General features: G+C 34.6%; 1 protein-coding gene across 2 annotated transcripts in view; it reads left to right on the top strand.

Annotated features, from left to right (window-relative positions):
- Positions 1–20,529, top strand: part of SPG7 (SPG7 matrix AAA peptidase subunit, paraplegin) — an 88,687-nt gene that overhangs the window by 12,851 nt on the left and 55,307 nt on the right. The window lies entirely within an intron of this gene.

The raw sequence follows: 20,529 nt of genomic DNA, 5'->3' as shown, positions 1-20,529 counted from the left end.
CTCTTCAAATTACTTTCTATTTTCTTACCTGTGTCACATGTTTTTATTTTTCTTTCTAACCCTGTTTACCTCAGTGCACCTTGAAGTTAAGAATTGTTTATGTTTTTGTTTATAAATGTCTTATCCTAGCATATAATTTGCATAGTCTCACACAGTTTTTTCAGTTGAGTTGAAAAAAAGTCAATCACTGCCTCAAGAAAATACCTTTGACTTATCCTTCATGTCAAATAGCACTGCTTTAATTGTTTTGAGTTGAGAAAAGAGAGAAAGCCAATTTGAGACATTCCTTGTCATATGCTTATGTGAGTAGGAGTATTTGAGTCAATATGTCTTTTGGGAATAATTAATGTTCATGAAGTTCAGGCATTCGAACCTGTTTAGAGTAAATGTTCTGCTATGTTAAGAGTAAAAACCTTCAGTGAAGATCAGAACTACTTTGCATCTCAAGGACACTAGACTTTGCATCTCAAGGACACTAGACTTTGCATCTCAAGGACACTAGACAATACAGTGGTATTGGAAGAAGTAACTTTTTAAACTCAGTTGTCTCTACCTATAGGATCACTTCCAGAAGCTCAAAAATCCTTGCCAATAACTGTTATTGTTCTTCCTTAAAAAAAAAATCAATAGTATTTTATTTTCCTAAATACATGTAAAGATAGTTTTTAATATTAATTTTTTTCTCTCTACCTTCTTGCCTCTCCAAGACAGCAAGCAATCTGATATACGTTATACATGTACAGTTATTTTAAACATATTTCCATATTAGCTGTTTTGTAAAAGAAAAAAGCAAACCAAAAAAAAGGTGAAAATAATATCTTCAATTTGCATTCAGTTTCTACAGTTCTCTCTCTGGTTGTGGATAGCATTTTTATCCCTGATCTATTGGAGTTGTCCTGGTTCACCACATTGTTGAGAAGATCCAAGTCTATCATAGTTGATCATCACATAATCTAGCTGCTGTGTATAATGTTCTCTTGGTTCTGTTCACTTCGTGTTGTTATTGTTCTTCGGCATCTTAATAACCCTTCTTCACCTGCTTCTTTCTGGTTTTATCCTTTTTTCTTAAGTCCATACAACCAAAAGATGGGTTGTAAAAGTGCATGACCAGGTTAGTTTGTTTGATTAAAATATTCCATAATCTAATGAAAATCTTTAGAACTTGAGAACAACAAGAGAAACAGAAGCAGGGCTGGCTTCTTTATTTAATACATTGCTTCCATCTCAAATATTGAGTTTAAATTGTAGAAACAATCTCAGTGCTGCTGCTGATGCTTTTTTTTTTTTTTTTGCTAAGGCAATTGGGGTTAAGTGACTTGCCTAGAGTCACACAGCTAGGAAAGTGTTAAGTTTCTGAGGTCACATTTGAACTCAGGTCCTCCTGAGGGCTGATACTCTTATCTACTGTGACACTGTGCACATGCCCTCTTATGCCCCCCCACTCCCAACTTGCCCCCCAACATTACATTCTCTTGGGGGAAGATGACACTTAAATTGGGGCAGAGACATTTCTCTGATGACATGATTTGGAAATGGAAGTGGCTTGGCTTCTTTGATGCAATAAGCATTAGCTATTCTTAGGGAAAAAATATTTCCAAAAGGTAGTTTATTGTTTATTGTTTGTTGTTTTTTTAAAGCTACTGAATCACAATATGTGAACAAGTTTCAGCTGCTTTTCAATGTGGTCTGGACTAGTGTTTGACCTAAATATTTCTCTTAATGATCTCTCTGACTTTGGTGGTTTTGGCAGTAGTTACAGGTGCTTTAGCTAATTGGCTTTTCTGTGTAATTTGATTTTGTGAGTTGTATTTTCCTGGGACAGGGTTGGAAAAATCTAGGTTTTAAGTTTGACTTCTAAACCTTTCTTGCCAGCTTAGAAAATCCCATGCTTGCTTTTTTAAAGATTCTGAATTTTTATTCTGAACTTAACAAAAATATAATAAAATTGACATTTTCATATACATAGAATGTTAAAAGATTATATATGAAAATGTAGGCCTGTAGTATTTATACTGCTTGGTTTTTCTTTGTAACTTTCAAAGCTGTCCTGTTTGTTTGAGTTTTTCTGTACTTCCTTCTGTTTTCTTGTGCTCATTTAGAAAAATTTGAGTGATAATCATTTCTTCTCTTTCATTCTCTTACTATCTCCTTCTTTCTCCTAATTCTATTCACTTTACTCTGTAACATTTCAAATGAAGTCATTCCAGGTTTCTCTGAAATTGTCCCTATGTCATTTCTTTTGGCAGAAAACTTTTACTATTTTTACCTTTTAAATATTTTTGTTCATTTAGATCCTTTTCTTTATTTCATCTCTTTGGGATATAGACCTTGTAGTAATATCACTGAGTCAAAGGGTATAGACAATTTAATAACTTTTTCAGATCCAGTTCTAAATTGCTATCCACTAGCAGTATGTTAGTTAGCCTATTTTCCCATATCCTTCCCACTCACATCCATACCACACATAACATTTTCATTTTTTCATTATCTTTGTCAATGTTCTTATAATTTGCATTTCTGCAGTTATTAATGATTCAGACCATTTAAAAATGTGATTGTTGATAGTTCAAATTTCTTCTTGTTCATATCTTTTAAATCATTTATCTATTGAAGAATGGCTCTTGTTCTTATATATTTTAATCAATTCCTTATATCCTTTGGGAGTGAGAACTTTATCTTAGAAACTTAATACAGAGATTTTTTTTTTCCTCCAGGTAACTATTTCCCATGAATTTAAGCTGCATTAGTTTTTATAAACTTTTTCAATTTTAGGCAATTAAAACTGTCCATTATATCTACTATCTCCCTTGTTTGGTCATCAGTCAAATCTATACTTAAGATGGGGTCTTTACTGTGGTACTGTGTTTATTTGCTTCTGTATCTTTACCTAATCTGTTCCTCTAATAAACTTCCCTTTTGATCAGTACTAAATAATGTTGCTATTTACTGATTTGTAGTATTGTAGTCTTTTTCCTTCCTACTTTTTTTCTTTATTTCACTTGAGATTCTATAACTTTTTTCTAAGATAAAATTTGTTATTACTTTTTCTATCTATAAAGTAATTTCTTGGTAGCTTGAATGGTAGGACACTGAATAACTAAATTAATTTAAGTAGTTTTGATTGCCATTTTTAATATATTGTTTTAGCCTGTCCATGAGCAGTTAATATTTCTCTAATTATAGAGGTCTGTCTTTAAGATTGCTTTGTAATTACATTGATGTACTTCCAAGTCTGTCTTGACAGATAGACTCCCAAATATTTCTTGGGTTATATTGAATGAAATATCTTTTTCGTCTTTTTCTACTGGGTTTCATTGATAAAAGGTAGAAATGTTGATGAGTTATAGAGATCTGTTTTATATCCTGTAACCTTGCTGAAGTTATTTCAATTACTTTTTTAATGGACTCATTTGGGTTATTTAGATAGACTGTATCAAGTACAAAAAACAGTAGTTTTGTTTCCTCTTTGCCTGTGCTTATTTCTCTGATTCCCTTTTTTTACTTATTGCTACAGATAGCATTTTTAGCACCACATTTAGCACCAAATTATGATAGCCAAACATTCCCTATTACATATATTGTTTACTCTTAGTTTTTGATTGATCCTATTTATGTTAAGGAAAGATCTACTTATTCCTGTTCTAATTTTTTTTTTTAATGGGTTGTTTAACTTTATCAGAAGCTTTTTTAGAAATCTCATAATCATGTTTTTAAATTTTATTTTCTGTTTTATAATATCTTTGCTAATATTTTTAATATTTTTGAATACATGTTCCATAGGGAATTTTTTTTTTTTATAGTTTGTTTCTCTGTTTTGTCTTTTCCTGGTTTAGGTGTGAAGGCCATAACTATTATAGAAAAAATTTGGAAATATCCTTTTACTATTTTTGCATCAAGTTTACATAATATTGAAATAAATTAGTGCTTTGGATATTTGCTACAATTCACCTGTAAATATGTCTGATCCTAGAATTATTTCTTTGGGAAGTTCACTTAAAGCTTGTTTAATTTCTTTTTCTGATTCTGTGGTGTGTAAAGCCTTTTTCTTGTTCTGTTAATCTGGGTATTTCATATTTTTGTAAATATTCATCTGCTTCAATCAGTCAGTACTCATTTACTGAGCACTCACTTTGTACCAAGCACTGTACTTCATCTTAGTTATCAGTTTTGATGGTTTATAATTGGACTAAATTGTTTATTTTATTTTCAATTGTGAATTCTTATTTCATTTCTGATGTGTCTGGTTTGACTTTCACTAAAAAGTCAAATAAGAAAATTTTATTTTATTATTTTTCCCTCCCAAAATCCAGTTTATGATTCTTCTTTTTATATCTGCAAGAATTGTTTTATTTTTAGTTTTGCTGATCTTTTTAAATTTTCTACTTTCATAGTTACATTGTGTTTTTTGACTTACTGCTTTTTAGGCAGTTATTTTTTGGTGGTGGTGGTGGTGGTTTTTTTTTTGCTGAGGCAAATGGGCTTAAGTGACTTGCCCAGGGTCACACAGGTAGGAAGTGTTAAATGTCTGAGATCAAATTTGAACTCGGGTCCTTCTCACTTCAAGGGTAGTGCTTTATCTACTGTATTATCTAGCTGCCCTTTTAGGCAGTTTTTTTAGGTATTTTTTGTTTGTTTGTTTGTTTTTGGTATTGATATTTCTCTGTTTTCTTGATTAAGGAATTTAGAGATACAAACTTTCCCAGAAGGACTGTGAGCTGTGGTTGATATGTTTTGCTGTATTGTTTAATTATTGTTTTCTTTCTTTTTTATTTTTTTAGAATTATCACTTTTATTTATTTATTTATTGTTATTTTCTTACATGAACTTTTCTATTTCTTTGATTTGTTCTTTGCCCCCCCCCAATTCTTTAGCATTAAAGTAGTTTCTAAGAAATTTTAATCTTTTCTTCAGTGCCTTTTATTAAATGTAATTTTTATTGAATAATAATATTTGCTTAATTTTTTTTTTTTGGCTTTTCTGTAGTTGGGATGTTTCCATGTCCTAATATGTTATCACTTTTTGTAAAAATGGCATAAACTGCTGAGAAATATGTAAATTTCTCTTGTTTTGATGGAATAACCTTTAGAGGTCTGTTATAATTTTTCTAAAGTTTTTTCTTGGACCTTGTTTATCATTTTGTTAAATTTTTCCAGTTCTAAAACAGTACATTTAGGGTACTCCATTATTTTGATTTTATTGTCTGTTTCTCCTTGAAATTCAATGAATTTTTCCTTTAAATATTTAGGTGTCATGTTTTTGTTTGAAAAGATAATGAGTACATATAAAGGACTGCTTGCCATCTAGGGGAGGGGGTGGAGGGAGGGAGGGGAAAAAAAAAATCGGAACAGAAATGAGTGTCAATATAATGTAATTATTAAATAAAAAATTAAAAAAAAAAAAAAGAAAAGAAAAGATAATGAGTGTTGATATTAATTTGTTGGTGCTTTTTATTATAATGTATTATCCCTTACTTTTTTGTTTTAATTGTTTCCTTCTCTGAGTTCATTTTTGTTGTTTTCTGCTTTTTTAGTTCTTCTGAAGAATAATAATTTTTGTTCAAGTGTCTTTCTTTTCAAAAACATAGTTTTAGATTCTATTTTCTAATCCATCTGCTAGCTTCTTCTGTTTTATGGGTGAGTTCATCTTTTTAATTGTCATTTCCCTCTGTCCTTTCCTTTTGCATTTTTTCCTCTCATAAAAGAGAAGGTGGTGAAAGAAAAGTTTGCTTAATGCTTGTCATCTTATCATTAAACTGCTCTATTTTTATTTGTTGCTCCATTTATCCCATTTTTTTATCACAGTTTTTTATTCTTTCTTTTCATTCTTTTCTTCACATTTCAGTATTCTGATTGGGAATTTGTCTTACCTATCACTAGGCCTTCTGTACAGACTACTTTTCAAATCCTCTTTTCGCTGCCCCCATCTAGTTTCCTGTTGAATTTAATTTATTTCTGTACCATTCACTGAGTATGTCTTTATGGAAGGAAGGGTTTTCTTTGTCCTGTTCAAATGAGATTGGGGTTTATGGGATGCCTATTCCTCACCTATCCTGTTCTTGATTGTTCTTCATCTCATACAATATTATGTTCAACACTGTTTCCTCCCCATTTTTCCTTTGTAAATTCCCCTTTTCTCCCATTAACCTTTCTAACATCATTAAAACAAAGCAGGACCAAAGAATTTTGCTTGTTTTACTTAACTTTCTTTTATGATTTGAAGACATTAAGGTTCTTGTTAATTTTTTACTCTTTTTTTCCCCCCTATTTTCTTTCATTCTTAAAAGTAAAATGATTCAACCTTTGAACTTTTCTAATTAATCAAATATATCTACTTTTTTTGCTTTTCTCTTCACTGGCAATTTTTTTTTTTTTTTTTCGCTGAGGAAATGGGGATTAAGTGACTTCCCAGGATCACACAGCTAGGAAGTGTTGTGTCTGAGACCACATTTGAACTCAGGTCCTCCTGACTTCAGGGCTGGTGCTCAATTCACTACACCAGCTAGCTGCCCCTTCACTGGCTATTTTATATTCTCAATATTCTCTGTTTTCATCTCTGCCTATTACCTTCCTGTTTTCCTTTAAGTCTGTGCTAAAATCTCACCTTCTGCCAAGAAGCCTTCCCATTTCCCTTTGATACTATCACCTTCCCTCAGACATTATCTCTAATATATTCTGCATGTTTTTTGTTTTCACACAACCTATATTTGTCTCCTCCATTAGATGGTAAATTTCTTGTGGGACAGACTGTTTTTCCTTTCTGTGTGTCCTCAGTGTTTAGTATAGAGCCTAGCACCTTTTTTTTTTTTTTTTGACTTGATTCTACTTTATTCATCATATATTTGCATTATAGATTTCCTACTTAACTTATGACTTTTTTCTCAAGAATACTTGGAAATACTCTCTCTCATTCAAGGTCCTTTTTTTCCTTCTATGGGATTATGTTCACTTTCATTGGATAGGTTATTCTTATTTGGAAGCCTTTAATCTTTTTCCTTTTGGACGATTGTATTCCTAGCTCTCTGCTTCTTCTGATAGCTGCCAAGTCTTCCAACTGTGTTCCCTATACAGTGATTCTAAAATTCTTCTTCATCTATTTCTAGGATAATTGTTTTCTGCAGAATCACTTAGAGCTGGAAGAGAGTGGAGAGATTGATTCTAGCTTTTTCATTTTATAGATGAGAAGGTAGAGGCCAGAGAAGTAATTTGCCTTGCCTAGGAAACTTAAAACAGCTTTTAAGTACATGAAGTGAAATCTGAATCTAGGTGTTCTTGACCTCAATTCCAGTACTCTATCCATTGAATAAATGATACTAGGTTTTTTCTAATGAAGCAGTTCACTGATGCCATCAATCTCTTAATAGTCTCTATTAATAAAGTTCTTTTCATCAAAGAAATTCTTTATTTTTATTTTTATTTTTTATTTAATAACTTTTTATTGACAGAACCCATGCCAGGGTAATTTTTTACAGCATTATCCCTTGCACTCACTTCTGTTCTGATTTTTCCCCTCCCTCCCTCTACCCCCTCCCCCAGATGGCAAGCAGTCCTTTACATGTTAAATGGGTTATAGTATATCCTAGATACAATACATGTGAGCAGAACCGAACAGTCCTCTTGTTGCACAGGGAGAATTAGATTCAGAAGGTATAAATAACCCAGGAAGAAAAACCAGAATGCAAGCAGTTTATATTCATTTCCCAGTGTTCTTTCTTTAGGTGTAGCTGCTTCTGTCCATCCTTGATCAATTGAAACTGAATTAGCTCTCTTTATCGAAGAGATCCACTTCCATCAGAATACATCCTCAAACAGTATCGTTGTTGAGGTATATAATGATCTCCTGGTTCTGCTTATTTCACTTAGCATCAGTTCATGTAAGTCTCGCCAGTCCTCTCTGTATTCATCCTGCTGGTCATTTCTTACAGAACAATAATATTTCATAACATTCATATACCACAATTTACTCAACCATTCTCCAATTGATGGGCATCCATTCAATTTCCAGCTTCTAGCCACTACAAACAGGGCTGCTACAAACATTTTGGCACATACAGGTCTCTTTCCCTTCTTTAGTATTTCTTTGGGATATAAGCCCAGTAGAAACACTGCTGGATCAAAGGGGATTGCACATTTTGATAACTTTTTGGGCATAATTCCAGATTGCTCTCCAGAATGGCTGGATGTGTTCACAATTCCATCAACAATGTATCAGTGTCCCTGTTTTGCTACATCCCCTCCAACATTCCGCATTATCTTTCCCTGTCACTCTAGCCAATCTGACAGGTGTGTAGTGGTATCTCAGAATTGTCTTAATTTGCATTTCTCTGATTAATAATGATTTGGAGCATATTTTCATATGTCTATAAATAGTTTCAATTTCTTCTTCTGAGAATTGTCTGTTCATATCCTTTGACCATTTATCAATTGGAGAATGGTTTGATTTCTTATAAATTAGAGTCAGTTCTCTATATATTTTGGAAATGAGGCCTTTATCAGAACCTTTGATTGTAAAAATGTTTTCCTAATTTATTGTTTCCCTTCTATAAAGTGATAATTTTCAAAACAGTCTGGTACTGGCTAGAAAATAGAGAGATGGATCAGTGGAATAGATTCGGTACAATTACATTATAGTAAATGACCATAATAATTTAATATGTGACAAACTCAAAGTTCCAAGATTTTGGAATAAAAATATATCATTTGACAAAACCTGCTGGGAAAACTAGGAAAAAATATGGCAAAAAGTAGGTATAGACCACTGTCTCATGCTCTATGCCAGGATAAGATCCAGATAGGTATATGTTTTGCTCATAAAGGGTGATGCCAGAAAATAGATTGAGCGTTTATAGTATGGAATAGTTTATCTGTCAGATTTATGGATAAGGGAAGAATTTAGGACCAAAGAATATATGGAGACCATTACAAGATGTAATATTTTGATTTTATAAAATTAAAAAGATTTTGCACAGACAAAACCAGTGTAACCAAAATTATAAAGAAAACAGAAAAGTAGCAGAAAATTTTGCAGCAAGTATTTCCCTTTTTAAATTTATTTTTATTTTTTATAATAGTAGCTTTTTATTTTTCAAAATACATGCAAAGATAATTTTCAACATTCACCCTTACAAAATTGCATTCCAAATTTTTCTCCCTCTTCCCTCCCTTAGACATTAAGTAATCTGATATAGGTTAAACATGTGCAGTTCTTCTAAACAAATTTCCACATTTATCATGCTGCATAAGAAAAATCAGATCAAAAGAGGAAAAAAAATAGCAAGCAAATAACAATAATAGAAAAGATGGAAATATTATGTTGTGATCCATATTTAGTCCCCACACTCCTCTCTATATGCAGTTAGCTTACTCCATCATAAGTCTATTGTAATTGGTTTGAATCACCTCATTGTTGAAAAGAGCCAAGTCCACCACCATTGATCATCACATAATCTGCAACAAGTATGAAAAAAGACTTCATTTTTTAAACATAGAGAATTGAGTTAGATTGAGAAGCATACAGTTATTCCCCAATTGACAGATGGTCAAAGGAGATGAAGGGCAGTTTTCAGCAAAGAAATCACAGCTCTCTCTAGTCATCTGAAGAAATACCCTAAATCACTGTTGATTAGAGAAATGCAGATTAACTCTGAAGGTGGTATCTCACACCTATCATAGTGACTAATATGACAAAACAGGAAAATGTTGGAAGGGAAAACTGAGTTACCAATGCATTGTTGGTGAAGTTGAGACTGATCTAACCGTTTTGGAGATCAATTTAGAACTGTGCCCAAAGAGCTATAAAACTATATACCTTTTGATCCAGCAATTTCACTGCTAGGTCTTTAGTCCAAAGATTTCCCCAAAAAGGGGAAAGAACCTATTTATATCAAAAATATTTCTAGCAGCTCTTTTTGTGATGACTAAGAATTGAAAATCAAGGGGATATTGAAGAATGTTGAAATTAAAAAATGGCTAAATACTTAATTGTAATGGAATATTATTGTACCATGAGAAATGACAAAATAATTTTAGAAAAACTAGGAAAGACTTACATGAACTGATGCACAGTGAGGTAAACAGAAACTGGAGAATGTTGTATGCAGTAATAGCAAAATCCTTGATGAAGAATTATGAGTGACTTAGCTTTTCTTAGTGATGCAATTATCCAAGACTATCTCAAAGGACCAGTGATGAAACATATGCTTGCAGAGAAAGAATTGATATTGATTGAATACTGCCTGAAGCATGCTATTTTGCACATTCTTTCATTTTTCTTTATTATTCAAGTCTTGTACAAAATGACTTATGTGGAAATGTTTTATTTGATTGCATATATATAACCTATATTTGATAATTTAGCATCTCAGAAATAGAGAATGGGAGGGATGGAAGGAGGGATAGAATTTGGAACTCAGGTTCTTTTCATCTATGTTTACAGAATGAATCTATATTCCAACTCCTAGATGTAGAAGTTTAAGAATCAGATCTTTAATTCTAAGAATTTTAATTCTCTTAATTTCATGAAAACTTATTTAGTGAATTATTTCTTTATCAAGTTGTTTCTTGGCTATAGCATACCCTGAAAATCATATACCAAAACTTTTATCAGGCAGCAAGCATTTATTTATAAAGAGCCTATAAGATAGATATCTTGCATTTTCTTCTGCTTTTTCAGTTTTTAAATTTTTATTTTGATATTTCTTATCTTTTCTGTTTGCCCAATCTAATTTGCAAGCAGTTCAATACTTGAATGGGGTTTACCACCATCTATTTTAATTATTTTGCTTTTAAAATTGTTTACTTTACAATGACATTTAAATCTTTTGCTTCATTTCTTTCAAGTACATTTGGCAGACTTTGTGGCTGGGATATTCTTTTCTCTGAGCTTTCACTTAGTCATGTTGTTGAATTACTGTCCTCTTTTGAGTTTATATTTTGAACCATAATGTTTTTTGTTTTTGCATTTTCTTCAACTATCCATATCTCCTATCTCAGATTTTAGATTTAGATAAAGCAGTCAAATTTTTATTTTTGGTTTTGGTTTTTGTTTTGCTGAGGCAATTGGGGTTAAGTGATTTGCCCAGGGTCATACAGCTAAGAAATGTTAAGTGTCTGAGACCAGATTTGAACTTAGATACTCCTGACATCAGGGCTGGTGCTCTATCCATTGAGCCAGGTAGCTGCCCCTAAAAAAAGCAGTCAAATTTTAACTGATGTGTAGCAGTTGCTTCAAGAAGAATAAAAGAACTTAGAAACTTCTTGAGCTAACAAACATTTGATCTTCCTGGCAAATAGTAAGAGATATTAGACAAAGTAATACTATTTTAGTATTACACACTCATTCATAAAATATTAAAAAAATAAAAGGTTGGGCTATTTGTGGATAGCATCAATTTTTTTTAAGTTTTAATTTTACAAATACTTGCAAATGTAGTTTTCAACATTCACCTTTGCAAAACCTTGTATTCCAAATTTTTTTCCCTCTTTTCCCCCTCCCCTAGGCAATAAACAATCCAATATAGGTTAAACATGTGCAATTCTTCTAAACACATTTCCACATTTGTCATGCTGTGCAAGAAAAATCACATCAAAAAGGGAAAAAATTACAAGAAGGAAAAAAAAACCAAGCAACAAACCAAAAAAAAAGTGTAGTATTTTCACTGAAATTTAAATTGAAAATACTACACTTTGAGCCATATTCAGTCTTCATAATTCCCTCTGAGGATGCAAGTGGCGCTTTCCATCACAAGTCTATTGGAATTGCCTTGAATCATCTCATTGTTGAAAAGAGAATGTCATCAAGTTTTAAAACAATGAAAAACAGTAGAAGGAAAACCAAGTTTGCAGAAAGATTAACACGGGACCAGTTAAGCTAGATTGTTGTGTAATCAGTTCAGGCTAAAAGGCAGAAGAAAAATAAACAGATGAAAAAATGGAAAAGATTTGTAAAAATGTCCATAACAAAGTTTTCTCTATCAGTGACAATGTTGCCATCACATTTGGGCTTTGAGATTTTAACCTCAGTTCATACAATGAAAAGAAGACAAAACAGAAAGAGGCCCTGAACTGAACTATTATTTATTAGGGTCCCTCTCCCCCTTCTACTTAGATCAGTTTAATTTTTTTTTTCTTTAAAGGGTGATAAGGCTGTTACCTGGAATTGATTGCCTCAGGAACAATCAATAAAATGTCTTTGCTGTGCTATGTTTTTGTGACTTCATAGTCACTAAAAGGCAAAAAAAGGCCCACCCACAGGGTGGTCACCCACAGGAAGTCAGAACCCTTCAGGTCTGACAGATGTCCCAAGTGTGTGTTACCAAATCTTTCCCAGACCAAACTCTTTCCATCTGGAGATGTGTGGGGGTGTGGGACTGGAAGGGAGTTGTGGCCATGGGTGAGGAGCGAAGTAACCATGCTAGAGATTCTGTGGAGGACGACTCAGGAATATAGGGATATGAGTAGATGAGTTTAAGGTTGCCAGTCTTGGTGATTAGCAGGATGGTGGATGTCCTTGACTGCTTATATATAAGCAGTCAGGAAGCCAAGTATATTTAGGGATAAAAGAATGAATTCTGCTTTAAGGAGTTTGAGATATCTGTGGGTCATCTGAGTTGAGAAGCCCAGTGGTTGCATGATGAAGCTCCAAAGAGATGATACTTGGATAAGGAGATTCAGGAATTGCTCTCTATAGAGGTGAACATTGAAGTCATGAAAATGGATGGGAGCATTGGGAGAGAATGTAGAGTGAAAGGAGCCACTATGGAGGAGTGATAGAGAACAAGGAGGATTGTTCTTGCATTGATATAGTGCCTTAAGGTATCTGCAGAGTGTTTTTCAAACCTTGAAGTCTTCCATGTTTTAGGTAAAGAAAAATTTTTCTCAGTGTAAGACAAAAATGATCACCTTGGTTCTAAATTCAAGATTGTTCTTGATTTAAGCTCTTCCATTGATTTCCTCTAAATCTTGTTTTCTTTTGAAATTCATCTCACATTCATTGCTTACTACATTCCTATTATTTCTTTGGATCAAGCTTATAATTTCATTGTTTCCTCATTGGGAGTTTCCTAAAACATCCTTTGCCAATACAGGTCAGCACTTGCTCCGCAATTTAGCTTTTGAGGGTTGCCTGCCATCCCAAGAAGATAAGGAGCTTGCCCAGGATCACACACAGCCAGGAACTTCAGCCAGTGTTTGGTTCAGGTTTCGGTCTCTTATCTACTGCCACGTGCTTTCTCCATTTCTCACCATAGTAAAGCTTAGCTTTTCTTATGTTTTCAAGGCTTTTCCTTGCGTAATAATTCCCCATCTATGTGTGCAGAAAACTTTATGAGGTGCTTTCCTGAGTAGTGTTTCTATTCACCTATATTCTGTTTGGGCAGATTTTAAACAAAAATTTTCTCTTTTTAAATTAATTAATTAGTGTTTTTCCCAGTTATGTGTAAAAAAACACCATTTATTTATTTATGTTTTGGTTATACATATACATTCTTTAAAAAAATTTTTTTAAACATATTTCTTGATGAATCATGTTGGGAGGGAAAAATCAGAACAAAAAGGAAAAGTCACGAGAAGAAAAAGGGGGAAAAAAGTGAACATAGCATGTGTGGATTTATATTGTTTCCATAGTTCTCACTCTAAATGAGAATTGTATTTTCCATCCAATATTTATTGGGATTGCCTTGGATCAGTGAAGCACTGAGAAGAACCAAGTTTGTCCTAGTTGATTATTGCACAATCTTGCTGTGACTGTGCATAATGTATTCTGGATTCTGCTTGTTTCTAGTCAGTACTTTTTACTGTCTAGTTCTTGTTTGTGCTTCTATGCCATCATTTTTGTTGCTTCCAGTACTTGGAATTGGCCTCCTTCTTTGTCTTTATTGTTTCATGAGTCCTTTTGGCAGTCTGGTGAATTTTGTGCATGCCTTCTAATATTAAAGCTCTATTTAAAAATACATAGAATGTGTAGGATTACAAAGGAAACCAATCATATCAGTGTCTTAGCAATGTATTTGTAAACAAGTTCATGGACCCCAAGTTAAGAACCCTTGCTCTACAGAACAAGAACCTCTTTATCCTTTAAAGACCTAGTTCAAATTACTATATTAAAACCTTCCCTGATATAATTCTCTGATCCCCTTTCCTTTAGGTTCATGTTGCATTTATACCACATAATTTAGCCTTTCATTACATATTGTCTTTCATTGCTCACTATTATTTAATATGTGATTTCTTACCAATTTAGCTTTGTAAGGTCACTATATAAGACAGAATTCTCTGGTTCCCTGTAGCACCTATCATAGTTATGAGTATATAGTAGTCATGTGGTGATGGGTAAAGAATAACATTTTGCAATGAGTGATAATAAGGACACTAAGCTAATAAGTTAATATGATGAGTTGATGTATTTTGGAATATCTAGTTCATGTTGATAGGAAAGAGCTTGGGTTTTATTGGAGGGATCCCTAGAGGAGTTGTACAAAGGTATATTTCTTCTATTTATAGCCAAATCATGTCTTTCTAAAAGTCAGACTTAAAACAGAAAGCAAATGGAATTTTTAGAAAATGCTTTGTGCTTGAAGAGTAGATAATTTTAGCAAGATAGTTGGATCATGTTATCTTTTTTGCATAAGGTATTAAAGGCAGACTAATGAGAAATAATAGTGCTACAATCTTTAGCTCAAGTTTCTACTCACAATTTAATCCCTGGTGTAAGTAAAATACCAAATGCTCAGTAATATGAATTAAATTGCTTTATTATTTTTTCTTAAATAGTAGCTTTTTATTTTCAAAATACATGCAAAGATAGCTTTCAGTGGTGTTTTATTCTTATATCATAGAATTGACTGGAGAAAAAGCATCTCTATTTTTATAATTACCAATAATTATTTAATCAACTCTTGGAAACTTTTTTTTTTTAATATCCATCTCTCTAACAATGAATTTCCTGTTTTTTGTTTTTTGAAAACTGCCTCTTGAATCAGAGAACTAAATTAAAATGAAGTATCAGAAATGATTTTTAATGCTGTAGCTATAGTAATCTACTTCTGTATCTGAAGTTTTAATTTAGGAGAAAATTCTGCATTCCAAAATGAGTAATTACCTGGGTTTTACTCTATTTTGGAAATTGAGTTTGAAATGAAGTGTAAGAATATCCTTCTATTTTCCAGTTGCAATTGTGCTCATTTGGATTTCTCTCCTAAGCTGAACCAAAAATGATACTCATTATTGTAAGTGATATTACTTTATCCTGTCACTCCTGTTGTAGGCTCCTTTCTGCCTCTTGCCTGGTCTGCCACTTTTCAGTGGCAACACCTCCACTAGCCAGTGAAGGAGGACCTCTTTGCCTGTCCCCTGCCTGTGGCTTTCAGGTACAGTTCATCAGGTTGGAAGCATCCTCCCTGTCTTGGATTTCTTTTTGTCTGCTGGCCTACTTCTGTGTGGGGAAGCTGTATGTGCCTACTCCTCTGTATGAGTGTAATTTAGTATGTACAGAGAAACACAAGGAGATATGAATAAAGAAAGGGAAGAAAGACAAGGAGTATCTTGAATTGCTGGTGTTAGAAAGCCTTAGGCTATGAAGAGAAGTGGGGTTTGTTCCTTCTAAATCTTAGGTAAGGTTCCTGGATGTGATCCTTAGAACTCAGTCAAATTCATGATCTTGAAACCATTTCCCAGTTCTGCAGCAGGCTCTTTTTCCCCTTTGTGAGAATATATTGCCTCTAGCCTCACTCTAGGGATCACATAGTTTTTTTTCTTGTTAGTCACCATGTTACCTTCCTCTTTGTTCACTTTATTGGCTTTCCCTTCCTTCAGAAAGACACTGCTTGCTCTGTGAAGCCTTTTCTTATTCAGTTTTCTTTAGATAGCTCCTAGCATTCTTGTTAATCTTTTTAGTGTGTCATATTTTAACTTAGTCATTTATGTACCTGCTTTGTCCCTCTCCCAGATCTTATTCTCCATCTAGATCTGACCTCATCTTCCTAGAATTTGATGCTGATGAGTGCTGTATTCATGCATAGTCTATGGAGTTGTTCCTGTCATGGATCATACCTACCAGATCTCTGGCACTTCATCCTCTCTTCTACACCTGTGCAAATCCTGCCTTTCTTTGAGACCTGGTTCGATCCATTCTAGTCTGTTAAATCTCCTGAAATAATTTCTAATCCACACTCATCTCTTCTTTTAGAATTTCAAAAATCTCAGAGTTGCTTCATATTTTTGAATGTGTAGGAATCTCTAGTATGACTCAAGTAAATATATAAGAATGTGGAACCCATTACTTAAAATTTTTAAAATTGATTTATTCTTATGTCACCCAAATTCTCCTCTTTATCTCTCTTGCTCCCAGAGCAAAAAAGATTTTCCAAAGAGTCATTCCATATAACAAGGAATTTTTCTATTATTTATTGATGTAGTCTTTCACTTTGGTATAACTCTTTAGGAATCTTTTCCATTTAGGAATGTTGTCCATTTTTGTTGTTCTGTTGTTTTAAGTCATGTCCAACTCTCTGTGACCCCATTTGGGGTTTTCTTGGCAAAGATACTGGAACTGTTTGCCATTGCCTTCTTCATTTTACAAATGAGGAAACTGAGGCAAACAGGTTAAGTGACTTGTCCAGAGTCATACAGCTAATAATGAGTCTTCCTGATTCCAGGCCAGGGATCCACTGTGCCATCCCAGTTATTCTTTGCATGAAGCCTAAGTTGACTGTCTATAACTTTTACCTTTATTCTTTGTTGCAATCTTGAAGGCCAAGCAGAACTAGTTTAGTTCCTCTTCTGTGTGATGATTCTTGAATACTTGAAGCTAACATGTCCCTTCTCTGTTTTTTCCTGTCCATGTTAAATTAGCTCTCATCTTTTCAGTCATGAGTTATCATTTGTAGAGATCATTGTTGGAATACACGGGAGAGCTGTTGGAATATACAGGAGCCACCTGACAGAATGGATCTCCTCCTGTGAAAGGATGAAAAAAGGAGACTGAGAGGCAGTTGCTGTTCTCTGACCTCTCTGACTGAGAAGCCGGTGCGTTGTCTGACCTCTTTCCTCTTCCCTCTGCCTGCAGTTCATCTCATTCCTAGTCCACAACACCTGTGTCAGCAAAGGCTGCCCCGCAACTCCTTCAGATGCTATGATCCACAGCTGTGGAGGCTCTCAGAGAAGTGACCTGTCCCTTAACAGATCATTATGAGCTAGAGGAAGCTTAAGTTTAGACTTAAGTTTAGAGACTAGTAAATGAGATTAGAGTTCTCTAAACTTGTGTAGCATTTAGAATATTGGTGCTTAGTTACATGCTATTTCATTCTGTTTACTAATTGTTTCATGTATGGAAAGATTTCTGAACTAGATTCTCAGTTCCCTGTGGTCCTTTCCCAAGTCTTCATCTCTTTTTTGAGTTACATAAGCCCCCTTCCCAGTGATTAAATTAAACTCTATTCCTCTAGCTGCTCCTGCCTTGTCAGCCTCCAATCCTGGATTATTTTCATAATCTACCTCCTTTGAGCCTACCTAAGTTCTGCTATATAGGGCTGGAAGAAGACACTAAACTATTCTGACTGGGTTTGTTACTATGTTATCTAATCTTTTACTCTTTAATATATACTTTATCCCCCTCACCACCAAAGCTATTCCCTCTTCTCTCTGTAGGCCTTCTATAACATCCCTTTTCCCATCTAGTCATTAGCTACTTTATACTTAACTGAAAAAATTGAGGCCATTTGTCTCTAGCTTCTTCTTTTACTTTTGTAACTCTTGAATCATCTGAAATCATCCCGCAGTCTTCTTTTTTTGATCAAAATGACTCTTTTTGTCATGACCAACCCCACTGCATGAATCCTTGATCCCATTCTCTTCTCTTGAATTGCCCCTAACAGCATATTCTACTCCTAATAGTTTTTCCCATGCTGTCTGCAAACTTTAGTATTTACCCTATCCCTAAAAATCTTTTAGCAGAGCCTTGTATCCTTGTTATTTATTGTTCTATCTCTTCTCTTCTCTCTTTGAAAGTCATCTGTACTTAGTACGTCCCCTAGATTCCCAATTAAATTTGTTAAGTACTCCACTTTCTCTTCTGGCACTTTCCTCTAAACCGTAGCTGTCAACATGGAGATCTCATGCCCAGAGAGATTGCAGGAAGCTAGTTGAAATGCAATTGAAAATGTTTAACAAAATATGTAAAAATAAAATACAATATGGTTAATGTTAATTTGTGGCTTTCCAAGTTAGTATTGTTCAACAGGGATATTATTTCTTTGTTTCATACCACTGCTCTAAATCAAAGCTTCTTAAACTGGTCTTGGGCCCATATGGGATTCCATAACTGAATGTGAGGGCTTGCAAAATGATGACTTATTATCCATGATTTTTTGATTTGTAGTCATACTTTATGTGCCTATATTCCTGGGGTCATGTAAAAATTTCTTAGGTGAAAATGGGTCACAAGTGGAAAAAGTTTAAAAAGTTGTACTGTGAACTTTCTGCATTCTGACTCTGAATCTCAACAAGCAATTGAAATTGGTTTCTCCAAAATTATCTTTAATTGCCAGATCAGCTGGCCAGCAGCATTTGCCACTATTGACCACCTTCCCTTGCATAACTTCTCCTTTTGTTTCTCGTGACTCTGCTTTCAGTGCACTTCTCTATCTTCAAATTCCTTTACTCTATCTCAGTGTGTTATATTCATGAACTGAGAGTGTATTGCAGAGCTCTCTTTTCTTTCTTCATTCTCTCATTTGGGATCTCATCAGACTCTGTGGAGCGGTGATCATCTGAAAGCCTCCAACCCACAGTCCCTGATTCAAAGAGCAGCCCTTGTGTAGATGGAGCCTCTCTATCCCATAACTGATCAGCTGCCCCTGATGGGACAAGCAAGCCAGCGTAGCTAGAAAGTGGTACTCTGCCACGAGACAAGAGGCAGCGGTGCCAGATGGCCTCCACTATCTAGGCCATTACTCCCTTCATACTCTGGTGGAGACAGAGAAGTAGCTTAGGATTTTGAGCCCCCAAATCCTGGAGATATCAGTGTAGCCCACCCCTATTCACTTTATACTTGGTTTGGTTCCAAATTGCCTCTTGCAGCTACTATCATTGAAGGAACCAATTTTTGTGAAGCAGTTGCCTGCTATCTCTACCAACCACTGACCCACTGTAGCTCATTGGTAGCTAAGTCAAGAGTCCTGGGAACAGCAGCACCCCCTCAATTCATTGGCCTTGCTTTCAGCCTGTTCCTCCTTGCCAAGATTCAAGTAAACTTTTGGGGAGATAGAATCTGTCAGCTTCCTCTAGTGATATTGCAGCCCCTATGTACTGAGCTACTTAGTAACCTTAGTTACTAAGATCTGGAAAACAATATGCTTCTCTCCAAAATCCTTACGTCAAATAGCTTGACATCAGAAACAAATAAGTTTTTATTAATGGAAATTACATTACGGGAGATTCAGAATTCTCCGCTTTGCCACTGTATTCTAGAAATCAGGGGGCCTTTCAATCCAACTTGCCTTTGAAACCTCTATGTATTATCGTCTTCTAGAATGTGAACCCCCGAGATCAAGGACTGCCGTGTTTATATTTGTATCCCCAACACTCAGCCCAATACTGTTCACTTAGTAAGCACTTATTGCCTCATGGGTATCTCAGATTCTGTGTATATCCAACAGACTAATCTTTACCCCTAAAACTTTCTCTCTGCCAACTTTAATATTACTGTCCAGGGTATTGCTATCTTCTGCCTCCTGTATTTATAATCTTCTCATCTTTGAGTCTTTGTCCCATTTAGGTGCCAGATTTTGTCATTTTTGCTTCCACAGCATTTCTCACATCTTCTCTCCTCACAGGCACCACCTTAATTTAGGCTTTTGTCACCTCTCTTCTGGTGATGTAGTTTCTTGTTGTGTCAGTTCGTTAACATTTATTAAGTGCCTACTATCTGCCAGACACTATGCTAATACAAAAAGGAGCTCCTAATTTAATGCATTTTCCTGCCTCCGGTCTCTCTCCTTTCCAGTTCATTCTCCTAATAGCTGCCAAAGTTATTTTCCTGAATCTGGACATGTCACTCTTCTCTCCATTATGCTATCCCCTCTTTCTCTGTCCTTCCCAAAATTTCAGTCATTCCCTAATGGCTTTAGGAATAAATACAAAACCTCTCTTTGGTATTTAAAGTTCTCTGCAATCGGGCCTCTTTCTAGTCTTCTAACACATGACTGTCCTTCATGCACTCTGTAGTCCAGCCAAACTGGCCTCTTGGTGTTCCTTGCACTGACTGGCACTCCACCTCCTATTTCTAGGGCCATTACACTGGCTGTCTCCCTTGCTTAGAATACTCTCCCTTCTTATCTTTTCTTCTTAGAATCTCCAGCTTACTTCAACACTCAAGGTCAAATGCCACCTATGCTTGAAACTTCTCTGGGTCTTCCTAAATCACTAGAACCTTCCCTTTAAGATCATCTTTTTATTTACTCTGTAAATATCTTGTATAGTCTATTTATGTACAGATTGATTCTCCATTAGAATGCAAGTTCCTTGAGGGCAAGAACTA

This window comes from Antechinus flavipes, chromosome 2 (genome assembly GCF_016432865.1).
Source record: "Antechinus flavipes isolate AdamAnt ecotype Samford, QLD, Australia chromosome 2, AdamAnt_v2, whole genome shotgun sequence".
Lineage (NCBI taxonomy): Eukaryota > Metazoa > Chordata > Mammalia > Dasyuromorphia > Dasyuridae > Antechinus > Antechinus flavipes.
Note: the sequence above shows the minus strand (reverse complement) of the source record. Positions and strands in the feature narration are given on the sequence as shown.